The following is a 14,747-nucleotide window of genomic DNA, read 5'->3' as shown; positions in this document are numbered from 1 at the left end:
ATGTCTCATCTAAAAAGCATGGCAACTTTAACAGTGTTTTTGCGAGATTCACTAACAGCGTCAGGCTTTTGTTTTCCTTCGAATGTTGGTTAAAGAGTTAGTTTTATGGTATCTATCTAGTAAAAAAAATTGTTTCTCGTCTTCTCACTGTCATACAATCGTACTTTTTAATCAAAGTTGATTAAAAATGCCGAACTGTCAAGAAAAATTCCGATTCTTTCCTTTTTTCCATTAATATATGTATTTGGTAAATGTCATGTGCAGTTCTTTTTTTTTTTTTGCACCAAAGTAGCTTAGCGAGGTATCCAACCTTGCTAAATGTATATAACAGTGTAGCTAAATTCTGCACGATTTATCGCAAATCGGTTTGACAACATCCTCACGCGTTACCGAAGTCTCAGTTTTCAATACCAGATGCACGAAACCCATCCTGAGTAATGGAATTGAGGAGATGCAACTCTGTAACTGTCATAAAGAAAAGGGCAACACCACATTGTTGATGCACCCAGCTTTATTTAATGAAAAACAAGAACAAAATGGTCAAATAGGACCGAAACGTCGTCACAAGTTTTAGTCTCTTAAGTACGGGTTATTTGTATATCCATTCATTTAATCACCACCACTGCTCGTCTCCACCACAACTCATCCTCACTACCACTAGCTCCTAGCCCCGCCAACACTCATCTCTAGCCTCACCAGCACTCGCCCTGTACCCATCAACTCGCCCCTATTCCCAAGTCTTCTCATCACCACCATCGCCTTAGCGCTGGCCCCATTTCTTTCACCACTCTTCCCTAGCCCCAGGTCTTCTCACCACCAGACTCCTTATCACAAGCCCCTGCCACGTCACGGCTTGTAGTAAGCAGCATGATTGCTCCCAGAAAGAGTTCTGGCTAACAGTTGTTGAAATTAGATGCAATAATCTTCTTCTTCAGGGTACTTCTGACCAACCTGGTTTTTAACGAGATGCTGTGAACCCTCCCTTTCAGTGCATCTGATCAGTCTGGGTTCTGTGAAGCACAATGACCCCTTTCCTTCTGGGTACTTTTAACTAAGCTGGGTTCTTATGAGGTACAGTAAACCTTCTCCTTCAGGGTACGTCTAACCAACCTGGGTTCTTACGAGGTACAATGAACCCTCTCCTTCAGGGTACGTTTGACCAACCTGGGTTCTTATGAGGTACAATGAACGCTCCGTTATGGTTCTCATTAAGCTGGTCTGCCAGTATCGTTGAATAATTCTCAGGTTAGTACTTTCTTTCCTTTGTTGTATGCAGATGTCGAGACATCCGCAGCAAGTGCAGTGTTCACTTATTCGGTAGCCATAAGCGGCTGACATCGACCGGTGAGTTAACAAGAAACAGTAAACACAAAACGGCTAACAACAAACAAAACCAAGCAGTTAACATCAAACATCACCGTTCAGTTAACATCAAACAACAAGCAGTTAACATAAAGCAACACCAAGCAGTTAACATCAAGCAACACCAAGCAGTTAACATCAAACAACACCAAGCAGTTAACATCAAGCAACACCAAGCAGTTAACATCAAGCAACACCAAGCAGTTAACATCAAACAACACAAAGCAGTTAACATCAAGCAACACCAAGCAGTTAACAAGAAACAACACCAAGCAGTTAACATCAAACAACAAACAACACCAAGCAGTTAACATCAAACAACAAACAACACCAAGCAGTTAACATCAAGCAACACCAAGCAGTTAACATCAAACTACACCAAGCAGTTAACATCAAGCAACACCAAGCAGTTAACATCAAACAACACAAAGCAGTTAACATCAAGCAACACCAAGCAGTTAACATCAAACAACACAAAGCAGTTAACATCAAACAACAAACAACACCAAGCAGTTAACATCAAACAACACCAAGCAGTTAACATCAAACAACAAACAACACCAAGCAGTTAACATCAAGCAACACCAAGCAGTTAACATCAAACTACACCAAGCAGTTAACATCAAGCAACACCAAGCAGTTAACATCAAACAACACCAAGCAGTTAACATCAAGCAACACCAAGCAGTTAACATCAAACAACACAAAGCAGTTAACATCAAGCAACACCAAGCAGTTAACATCAAGCAACACCAAGCAGTTAACATCAAGCAACACCAAGCAGTTAAAAACAAACAACGCCAAGCAGTTAACATCAAACAACAAACAGCACCAAACAGTTAACATCAAACAACAAGCAGTTAACATCAAACAACACCAAGCAGTTAACATCAAACAACACAAAGCAGTTAACATCAAGCAACACCAAGCAGTTAAAAAAGCAACACCAAACAGTTAACATCAAACATCACCGTACAGTTAACATCAAACAACAAGCAGTTAACATCAAACAACACCAAACAGTTAACGTCAAACATCACCGTACAGTTAACATCAAACAACAAGCAGTTAACATCAAGCAACACCAAGCAGTTAACATCAAGCAACACCAAGCAGTTAACATCAAACAACACAAAGCAGTTAACATCAAGCAACAACAAGCAGTTAACATCAAGCAACACCAAGCAGTTAACATCAAACAACACAAAGCAGTTAACATCAAGCAACACCAAGCAGTTAACAAGAAACAACACCAAGCAGTTAACATCAAACAACAAACAACACCAAGCAGTTAACATCAAGCAACACTAAGCAGTTAACAAGAAACAACACCAAGCAGTTTACATCAAACAACACAAAGCAATTAACATCAAAGAACACCAAGCAGTAGACACCAAACAGTTAACACCAAACAACACCAGTTAACACCAAATAGCTTCAAACAGTTAACACCAAACAACACCAGTTAACACCAAATAGTTAACGCCAAACAACACCAGTTAACACCAAATAGTTAACGCCAAACGGTTAACAGCAAATAGTTAACATCAAAATGCTAACACCAAAGCAGCACCAAACAGTTAACACCAAAGAGATCATATCAAAAAGGTGTTAACAAACAATAAACAGCTAGAATGATCAGACAACGCCAAGCTGTTAACATCTAAAATTATCAGTTACACGCATGACTGTCAACAAGGTTTGATGCATGACTGTCAACAAGGTTTGATGCATGACTGTCAATAAGGTTTGGTACATGACTGTCAACAAGGTTTGATGCATGACTGTCAACAAGGTTTGATGCAAAGGTTTGATGCATGACTGTCAACAAGGTTTGATGCATGACTGTCAACAAGGTTTGATGCATGACTGTCAACAAGGTTTGATGCATGACTGTCAACAAGGTTTGGTGCATGACTGTCAACAAGGTTTGATGCATGACTGTCAACAAGGTTTGGTACATGACTGTCAACAAGGTTTGATGCATGACTGTCAACAAGGTTTGATGCATGACTGTCAACAAGGTTTGATGCATGACTGTCAACAAGGTTTGGTGCATGACTGTCAACAAGGTTTGATGCATGACTGTCAACAAGGTTTGATGCATGACTGTCAATAAGGTTTGGTACATGACTGTCAACAAGGTTTGATGCATGACTGTCAACAAGGTTTGATGCATGACTGTCAATAAGGTTTGGTACATGACTGTCAACAAGGTTTGATGCATGACTGTCAAGTAAGTAAGTTTATTCAGGTATACACAAATACAGTTACATAGAGTATCATACATAGCAGCATATGTATAGATAACCTGGGATAACCCAAAACAGTCAAAGTGACTTACAGTATTTCCATTGGGGTCCTTTTAATACCTTATTATTATACAATGTAACAGAAAATGTCTTATTATTATACTGTATAGGATATATACTAGTAATAAGGTAAAAAGAGTTATCTACATTTACATGTGTATTAGGTAAAAAAAATAAAAAATAATTCTCCTCCCTCTCTGTCGCTACATTCATTAGGTACCTTTTGGCTCTTCCCTTGAATTGGCTCATGCTATGACTGGCTTTGACATGTGCAGGCAATTTGTTCCATTCCTTTATTGCTATACAATAAAAGGTGTTTGAAGCCTTGCCACTGACTCTGGGTACTACAAAGTTGTGCTCTCTCCCCTTAGTACAGTCAACAACGTTTGATGTATGACTATTTACAGGGTTTGATGCATAACTGTTAGCAACCTTGTCAGCAATGTTTGATGCGTGACAGTCAAGGATTTTTGATGCAAGAATCAACTATATGGAAGGTTCAGCAGTCCTGAAGTTTTCAGTTTTGGGTTTTCTAGGTGTAGTAAAGAGGATGTCACACACATAGCGTAGACAGGTGATGGTTGGTGGGATGATGTGAAAGACACGCTCAGTTTGCAGAGACAACGTGTTAGTGTTTGCAAGGACGGCACTTATAAGTGACCCCATGGCTACGCTGATCTTATATCTGTAATAGAAGCAGTTGAAATTTATACACTCTGGTGAGGTTTATGAAACCTTGACATGGTAAGATAAGATCCATGTCTAGTCCTAATTTCCTCTGAAGTAAGTTTATGACCTTGTCTGTAGAACATTTACAAAGAGAAATGTGATATCGAGGTTGGGGAGTTTCCTGTTTCTTTTGTTGATGTTCCTGCCCTGGTAGAAGTTACCATAATACTGAAGGTGAATATTACTGGTGATCCTCAGCTGTTCGGACTTGTGCTTGGCCATTACGCCTGCTAAGCTGTGCGTAACACTGCCAATACCAGATGTTACTGGTCTTCAGGAATGTTCATTTTATGTTTTTTTTTTTTTTAAGGAGACCGTACATTCTGGGTGGTGGCCTAGAATATTTAGGGATAATGCAGTAAGCCTTTTCCTGTGAAAGTTATCTAAGAATATATCATCAGCACCTGACATACAATTCTTGAATGTGTGTGCGTGAAATAGTATCCTCTATAAGACTGATAAAACTACTTCAAGGTAGATTCAAAGTAAAACGACTTACTGATGTGGTGAGGGTGGGCCCTTCGCCCAGTCCTCCAGCTAGTGGCCAGGGTGGGGCCCTCAGCCCAGCCCTCCAGCTAGTGGCCAGGGCGGGGCCCTCAACCCAGCCCTCCAGTTAGTGGCTGGTATGCGGAACACTGGTCTTCACACCGGCCACACCCACCATATTGTGACCTATTTTTATTGTTGATGTGTACATCATTCTCCAAGTTTCTTATGATCAAAATTCACTTTAAACTCTTGATACCTGTACGTTACTGATGCTAATTCTTGTTGTCGGTGCAGATGCTTGTTTCAGCTGGGTATTATACTTTCCAAAAATTACTTTTACGGATTGATAGATATAATTTTTTCCATTAAAAATGGTGACAAAATATTTTTGAAGCAGTCCTAATTTAGAAAACTCGCCCAATCTAACCTAACACATTTTTTAAGCTAAATTCTGCTAAATTTATCATAGGTCAGTTTAAATATATATATATATATATATATATATATATATATATATATATATATATATATATATATATATATATATATATATATATGCAATAAGATCACAGTAAACAGGTGATTTTAAAATATGCAAAACAACCACTGTGAAAGAGTAGTGAAATTCCAAGCGCTTTCGTGACTAGTAGTCACATTGTCAAGGAACTTGACAATGTGAGTAGTCACGAAAGCGCTTGGAATTTCACTACTCTTTCACAGTGGTTGTTTTACACACACACACACACACACACACACACACACATATATATATATATATATATATATATATATATATATATATATATATATATATATATATATATATATATATATATATATATATATATATAAACAGAAGTGCGGCTGGCTAGGACTCGATCCTGCGTTCCCATGCCCAGCCCTGCGAGAACTGAACAAAGTACGAATTGCTCTGTCCACTGAACCATAAATCCTTAAACACCAGGTACTCAGCAGTACTTAGCGTGTTTTCCCTGGGTGCAAGGACATACGTGGTCGTGGAGCCTCAAAGACAAATTTTAACCTCAGTCTATATATATATATATATATATATATATATCTATATATATATATATATATATATATATATATATATATATATATATATATATATATATATATATGCAATAAGATCACAGTAAACAGGTGATTTCAGAATATGCAAAACAACCACATAGTTCCTTGATAATGTGAGTAGTCACGAAAGCGCTTGGAATTTCTCTATTCTTTCAGAGTGGTTGTTTTGCATATATATATATATATATATATATATATATATATAAATCCTTTATGTTCAAATTGATTTTTGCAGATTTATGACATAAAAATTTTTTCACTACTTATTCGGTAGAAGAAATTCATGCGTGTGTGTGTGTATAAACATTTGAATGCATACGGGTGCGTGTGTGTGTGTATATACATAAACTGGAAAAAATACTTGAGGGGCTGTGTCTACATAGCATGCTTACTTGGTTCCAATGGAGAGAGAAAATACATTGGAACAAGTAAAATATTTCCAGATAATGGAGTAAGGTTATATTAAATACAGCATAACACTGCTTATGTAAATGAATTATGGGACTTCCGTTTAGTGACAGATCCCTGATGACGTAAACCTCAATGACCCACAACTCTCTGTTTGCTGAGGGTTTGTGGGTAGTACGGGGCTAGGTGAGTGAGGGCTTGCGGGTGGAAGGGAGCTAGGTGAGTGAGGGCTGGCGGGTGGTAGGGGGCTAGGTGTGTGAGGGCTGGTGGGTGGTAGGGGGCTAGGTGATTGAAGGCTGGTGGGTGGTAAGATAATTGAAGACTTGTGGCTTCGCCATAGGACACTGACCGCCGCCATCACGCCGCCTCACCTCTCCTTATTTATGATAAATGATAGACTTTATTTGTACAAAGTATGGTCTCGGATGAAGCACCTTTGGTAGATGAGCATCATGGTTGTAGCAGCTGTCACATACACATGACCTTGACCACACCCACTACACCAGTAACTTCCTTACTGAACCCTCGCGTAACCTCTAGACATTATCTTATTATGTAGCTCAGTTTTGAATAATTTATGGTGATTATCTTTCTTACCAATCTCTCCTTTCCAAGGTGGGCCGGGAGAGCAAGCTGTTAGGCCTATTTTGGGATTAATTATGATAAGGAAGTGAGAGACTCAGGAACCCCCTCTGCCCATGTATGATATATTCCACCATACATAGAACGAGACCTCAGGTTCTTCTAGGATAAATCAAGCAATGACATAGAAGCTGCTGGCAGCAATATAAAGCATAATTGGATACATTTAGATTAGTTTGTGTAAGCTTTCTAACCACCACACTAATTCTTGGCTGCATTTGGCTTATTCAGCATAGTCATTACAGAGTCAAATTTCAAGTTTGGTGTAAGCAGTACAGCCATAATCAACTACTTTATGGTCGAAGGTGTAATTATTATACTGATAATACTAAGATTTGGTTGTTGTCACTAGAATTATTCTCAGACTTTCTATTACCTGTCAGTCACCATTTTCAGTGGCGTCGGGGTGGACAGGAAGCTTGTGGCTTCAGCAGTCTCTTCCCATTTTGCGTATTAAGTTTTGACATGGGAGATTCTGAACTATGATACAATTTTGACTTGGAAAGTGTTTCAGGTAGACAGTATAACGGATTCATCATTCTGGGAGAAAAAAATAAAACTAGCTTGTTACCTTTCCTGCACTGCTGTTTAGCGAACTTGTTACACGTCCTGTGTCACGCTAGACTTCTCGAAGTAGTAGTCGGGTATCTACATTTTGCCATTTGTTGTATCTAAGTGTTGCTGTGCGAGTGTTAAACAAAGAATTCAATGACAGTTTATTACCAAATACTCAAAAAGTTTTGAAATTTTATAATATACACCAAAAATCGTAACCATGTATCCCAACTTTGCCTACTGTAAATAGTGTATTACCACTGCAACTGGCTTACCCAAGAAAGCTGGATCCCAGTTCCAGAACTCGTTATTATTTCGTATCTAATATTTTGATCAGCGCCCACTGGATGAGTTTTAAGTGCATAATGAAGCTGTAAGAACAAATCAGTCGTCACATTTATAGTTTCAGGTTGTGAAGAAATAATTGTAGCCTAGCCGGAGGCGAGCAGTAGTAACTAAAAATCTGCTAGTTGACATTCAGTCCATCAGGGCCTGCATACGGGAAATGACAAAGCATTATACGAAAAGCCAGGAGCTACAAGAAGCGGATGGGTGTGGTGGTGGTGTCCAGAGGGAGGAGGAGGTGGTAGTTTGCAAGACAGAGTTGGGGGTGGGGGGTTGAGGTGCCGAGAACCGGTCCTCGCCGGCGGCTGCGGCCAAGATGAACCCTCCCAATGTCAATGTCAGCAACGTCCCTGTGGGTACCTTTTGCCGCTCTCTTCTCTCTCATTTTTATGCATGTGTTAATAAAAGGGAAAATACATTCATGTATATAGTTTACAAATTATTGCATTTTTTATGGTGTTACCGTTAGACTGATGGGTAAATTGACAGATTTTGTAATTTTTATAATGTTGAGGTTCAGTTTAACATCTTTATTATGCACCTTATACCCGTTTTGTGGGCGGTAGTCAGAAAATTATAGAGGTACGTAATGAGCCCAGGACTGGGAACTGGGCCACAAATAGTAAGCTTTCTTTTTCTTGGTATGTGAATGAACTTAGCGACTTAGGCTTATCTGCCAGTATGCGTGTGTATGTACCGTCCGTAGTTAATTATTTTTGGAAATTGAAATACATCTCTTAAATACCATCAAACGACTGATGTGATGCATGTGCACATGCACTCCAGCGTTCATTCACTCTGTTTTTGTCTTTCTATATGAAATAAGAGTAAGAGTGATTGTTTTGTGTAGTTTCTTTAACGGTCTCGTGTGGAAGTTTTGAGCAGTGTGTGCTATACGCCCACTCCCTAATACTGGGTCACCTTATTGTGGTAAAGTTTGAGCGACTGTCACCGAGAACCCAGCATTATGAGTGTGTGTGTGAGTGTGTGTAGAGCAGGAACAAAATTCTCTTTCGTCAAAATTTACTGTAGCTTATTACGTATGAACTGGAACAAGTTAAGGTTCTGGCTTGATCTGCAGTTTATAGCATTACGCCGATACCTAAATAATGCGACATATCTTCTGAATTGGAATCAATTTTGGATATGGCTTAAACTGTGATACCAAGTCTCATACCGCCACCGCTACCATTGATGCTAACGTACTGCCATGCACACGCATTACATCACCCTCAACACCATCAAAATGCATACATATATATTGTGCCTGCTATATGTACTTTAACCATCATTGAGGGGTTGACAAAAATATACGTATTAATGCTTGCAGCTGATACATACCCGATAAGAAAAGCAGATGAAGACTGCCAAAAATTACAATAAGACGTGGACAGGCGTCAGGAATGTCTAGGAAAATGGCTGCTGGAATTCAGTTCTAGTATATGCATTGCAGTGATAATAGAAAATGGAATAAGAATACCGGACAAAACATATATGGGAGAGGAACAAGTGTCGGAAGCCAAAAATGATAAGAATCAAACTATCCAATAACTAGAAACTCCTATAAATCAAATAACATCGCTGGCATCTACCATCCTCCAAATATAAAGGTTGCACTGTGCACTCTGGAATATAAATTAAAATGCATTGTGAACAATTTACACAAGGTATCATAAGACGAGTCCTCAGGTACATGGCTCCTGCGTACAACACAGGTCTAATGAAACATAAAGAAAATAGAAAAGATGCAAAGGTTGGCAATAAGGAGAGAGGAGGCATGATAGCAGCATATAAAATACCCAGAGAAATAGATAAGACTTATAGTATGGAAAAAAAAAGAGAGAACATGGTTCGAATCTAAATATTTCCTTGACTCGCAGAGACATACCTTAAACAGACTAGAGGGATGGTCAGAGACGTGGCTAGTTAATTTTATTCTTGTCAAGGAGAAAGAAAACCTAATATGGAATATACAGTACACCAAATAAAAAGATTGTTAACTTCAACCAATGAGAAGAATGTTGGTATACTGAGCAGATTTCCGGTCCTGCACGTCAACAGAATAATGTTGGCAACTTAGGAAACATAAGAACTCCACTTAGGAACCTTAAGGGGAACGTAAGTTCCCCTATCTTCTAATAACATGTTAATTTTTCCACTGTCTACCTTGTCCATAATTACTATCGCATTTGGTTTGTTTCGTAATGTGAAGTCCAGGATCTTTCTTTATATGGTATAACTTAACAAATCTTCGAGGACAGTTGTGTTGCAGAGGTCTGAGCGAAGCTCAAACCTCTGATTGATGGATAATTGAGGATAGCAGACAAAAGGGCACAAATGAAAATTAAAGATGCAACTGACAGGAACGTTAGAAAGATATTCCTTCATTTTTAGGGTGGCTGGGAAGTGGAATGACTACGAGAGAAAGTGGTGGAACTTTATAGGTCTGACAGGATCCATGATGCGGTGCAGCGCGGCTCCCACGTCAGTATTAAAACCAGCTTAAATTCTCACCTTATACACTGAATTTATTATTACTTTTAATTTTACCAGTAAGTGTTTCGTCAACAATAACTGATTCATTACATATACCTTTTACAGTGACTTGTGGCTGTGTATGAACAATTGTTCCCTTCTTTCAACATTACATTCCGAGTCTCTCTAAGAAGATACTGGTAAACGTCGATGATTGACACAGTAAGGTTTTGTTTTCAGTACTAGTGACGTTCATCCTATTGTTGCTGACCTGAACCTGGTATTGCTGGGAGTTTTGTGAAGGTGCAACACTATAGTCTTCATCAGACTTCCAGCTTCACTTGCGCGACTATCCGGATTTTCCCATTCATCTGCCCCAAAAGTCATTTTAGGGATGGTGTAGGCCTACTTGGTGCCTAGACCAACAGGTCTATGAAACGGCTCTGTTACTGTTTTTGTTGTAGTCGTGTAACAAGAGATACCTCGGTGCACTCGTGTTTATTATTTTTGCTTTTTGTGCTTGGCATCATAATAACGATTAATTATTCTTTGAATGAACAGCAAGGTGGGACGCCTAAGTCTAATTTACTCTGGACCTCGAGTTCATTAAATTTTGAAATTTCACCTCCGAACCAGCTAGTTTATTGTGGAAATCATAAGCATCCTGTGGAGGATAGCGCAAGAGTATGTGGATACTTAAAAGACCCAAGAACTAGACCCCAGAAAGGGTTAACATGAGCACACCTAGATTTATATTTACAATTGTCTTGTTCATTGCATGTAAATAATTTAGGATATTTACTTAATATCTGGTATTTTATTTTCACTGAAGGTGTTACTGGTAAATGCTACTGTGAAGAGAATGTTGCTGTTGAATGTTATTGTGAAGTGAGTGTTGTTGATGAGTGTTAAAGTGAGGTGAGTGTTCCTGGTGAATGTTAATGTGAGGCGAGTGTTAATATTAGATGAATGATGCTAGTGAATGTTTATGTGTGGTGAGTGTTGCTGGTGAGTGTTAATGTGAGGTGAGTGTTACTGTGAGGTAAGTGTTACTGTGAGGTAAGTGTTACTGTGAGGTAAGTGTTACTGTGAGGTAAGTGTTACTGTGAGGTGAGTGTTGCCACCTTCACTTCCACCTCTAATAAATGTCTTCGTATATAGCGGCCGACGCCCAGGTACCGTGTATGGCGCGAGTCATAAATTTCATTGTTAATGTACGTTTTCATAGAGAGCCTCGACCAACCTTGGAGGACCAGACTTTTGTTGTCTTCTACCAGCCATGGAGAACCAGACTTTCATGTCTTCTACCAGCCCTGGAGAACCAGACTTTTATGTCTTCTACCAGCCCTGGAGAACCAGACTTTTATGTCTTCTACCAGCCCTGGAGAACCAGACTTTTATGTCTTCTACCAGCCCTGGAGAACCAGACTTTTATGTCTTCTACCAGCCCTGGAGAACCAGACTTTTATGTCTTCTACCAGCCCTGGAGAACCAGACTTTTGTCTTCTACCAGCCCTGGAGAACCAGACTTTTATATCTTCCACCAGCTCTTTGTGTGTGTGTAATTACGTATTTTTTGTACCTATATTTAGTTATAAAAGTGGAGTCCCTCTCTTTATTTCTACATCTGTATTGATTTTTTTTTTAAATTTCCAGTAGTTGCATCTCTTGGCTCTCATTCCAGCAGTCTCCTACTGTCTGAAAATAAATACTTTCTAGTGGTCTTTCAGCATCAATTTTTTTTCGTTTATATTGATTGCCTCTTGTTCTCCTTGTTGATTATGTGTCCTTTTTTTTCTTCTCTCCTAACTAGTGCATTGTCTTTGTTTTCAATCTTTCTCGTACCTCATATTTGTTATCTGTATGTGCCACTTTTTTTATTATGCCTGTGAATCTTTTCTATTTTATCTATAGAGGTTTTTATTCGGTCACCACACTACCGATACATTTTTCAGTTTTAGTCTAATGTATTTCGTCATAGTTTATTTTAATAATTTTGCAATCTTTGTCTAGTATTTAGAAGTCATTTTGCGGTTTGCCAGCAGCATTGCGTTTGAGGTTCTTGCTGTGACATTTACCTAGTTTTCTGGTGACAATCTGTTGTTTACAATATTAGTCCCAAGTTTTCCCTCCAAGACTCAATATTTTCCCACAATATTCTTCGTGTGTCTTACTTTTTAAACCATACCACGGGTGGGGTTAGAACCCGCGATCAGATAGTCTTAAAACTGGGGTTATAACCCTACCCGTGGTATGGTTTGTTTGCAATCGCGTCATTACCATTTCATGAGTCTTACTTTTGTCTTCTGTTTGGTGATAATAATAAATTCTAACAAGTATGTCACTCCACTTGCTTAATTTCTCTAAGTCGTGTTGTGGAAACCTTCAGTAACAGTAACAGTAGGGTTGGTCAAATGTTTGGGGTTGGTCAAATGTTTAGGGTTGGTCAAATGTTTAGGGTTGGTCAAATGTTTGTTAGTGGGATGAATTGTAAAGGTTTTGTATCTTATCTGCCAGTATTTTCAAGCACAAACCTTTATCCAGACAATATTAGGCTCAGGAGGCAGCGTACTATAAATTCCCGTCCTTGTGTGGTGATTGTCTTCATGTCTTTGTCAGCAAGGAAGGTTACTTGACTTTGATGAAGGGTTTTTGATCCAGGGAATTGTACCTAACCCTCCTCTTTCTGGGATCGAACCTGATTGATTACCCTTCCCCCAGGCACTGTATGACTCCTATGGGTTTTGCCCTCCAACACGAATGTAATAATAGTAATTTGTCAGCAGTACTGGTTCTACGTGTGGACATTTCTTGTTCCACGTGTGGACAGTTCTTGTTCCACGTGTGGACAGTTCTTGTTCTACGTGTGGACAGTTCTTGTTCTACGTGTGGACAGTTCTTGTTCTACGTGTGGACAGTTCTTGTTCTACGTGTGGACAGTTCTTGTTCTACGTGTGGACAGTTCTTGTTCCATGTGTGGACATTTCTTGTTCCACGTGTGGACAGTTCTTGTTCCACGTGTGGACAGTTCTTGTTCCACGTGTGGACAGTTCTTGTTCTACGTGTGGACAGTTCTTGTTCTACGTGTGGACAGTTCTTGTTCCACGTGTGGACAATTCTTGTTCTACGTGTGGAAAGTTCTTGTTTTACGTGTGGACAGTTCTTGTTCCACGTGTGGACAGTTCTTGTTCCACGTGTGGACAGTTCTTGTTCCACGTGTGGACAGTTCTTGTTCTACATATAAGGTAAGGTAAGGTTTGTCAGGAAACAGGACAAGTGGTTTCCTGATGCGGGTCTTAATCAGATGACTCGCCGTTAGAGCTTTTGGTTATTTGACCGAGGCCTTGTGGATAGTTCTTGTTCTATATGTGGATGCTTATTGTTCTACGTGTGAATGATTCTTGCTCTGCGTGTGGATAGTTCTTGTTCTGTGTGTGGATAGTTCTTGTTCTATGTGTAGATACTTATTGTTCTACGTGTGGATAGTTCTTGTACGTGTGGATAGCTCTTGTTCTACGTGTGGACAGTCCTTGCCATAGGTCCAGATATAATTTTCTTCACACCCACTAGAGTCCCACTGAAGCCATACTTTCAATATAAAAAAAAGTGTCGGAAGAGGACAGTGGCACTCGGGTTGATAATTGAAGTGGCCACGTTAGTTGTTGTGTGACATACCCATCATCTAAAAAAAAAAAAAAAATATTTTGCCCACATCCACTTATGGTACTAAACTTTCACACGAAAACTGCAGTCAGTCGAGAGCACTGTTCTGACCTCTAGAAGAAGTCGGGTGAGCTGAACCGGCTGTTTGGCAGGATCTGCACACCCTGAAGCACATTTAGTCAAGAAAACCGTAAAAAATAGAGCTGCCCTCGGCCATTGTTTCAGTGTTGCCATCGTGAGTGGCATCTTCAGTCGCGTGTAATTTTGGAGGCACGATAAGATTCTGCTGACACGACTGAAGGACACCGATATTTCTCAAGACAGGAGGAATGCGGCGATTGCCGACTGGTGGTTTACACGAAGAGTAATTTGTCCACAGTGGATATTACTCGCTTGATTCTGTTGACTTTGACGTGGTATTTAGTATAAGATGGGGGTGAAAACATGTAAAAAGTTAGTTGTAAGGCTGCATGAGGGGAAGCGCAAATCTGTATAAGGTAGGAACAATTTTTGTATAAAGCGAAGGCGAGGAGCAAGGCTGTATAAGATTGGAGCACGGCCGTATCAGACATAGAAAATCTAGAACCAGTATATACAGCTGTTTGAAGTATATGAATTAATATGAGACTGTGTGAGAGAGTGCAGACTGTACATGGAAGTTACATCATGAAG

The 14,747-nt window shown here is 39.5% G+C and overlaps 1 protein-coding gene across 9 annotated transcripts in view; it reads right to left on the bottom strand.

Annotated features, from left to right (window-relative positions):
- Positions 1–14,747, bottom strand: part of LOC128690289 (fibrous sheath CABYR-binding protein) — a 51,348-nt gene that overhangs the window by 13,806 nt on the left and 22,795 nt on the right. The gene's annotated exons all lie outside the window — the stretch shown is intronic.

Source organism: Cherax quadricarinatus, chromosome 32 (assembly GCF_038502225.1).
Source record: "Cherax quadricarinatus isolate ZL_2023a chromosome 32, ASM3850222v1, whole genome shotgun sequence".
Classification (NCBI taxonomy): Eukaryota; Metazoa; Arthropoda; class Malacostraca; order Decapoda; family Parastacidae; genus Cherax; species Cherax quadricarinatus.
The sequence above is the reverse complement of the archived record's forward strand: the minus strand, read 5'-3'. Positions and strand labels throughout refer to the sequence as shown.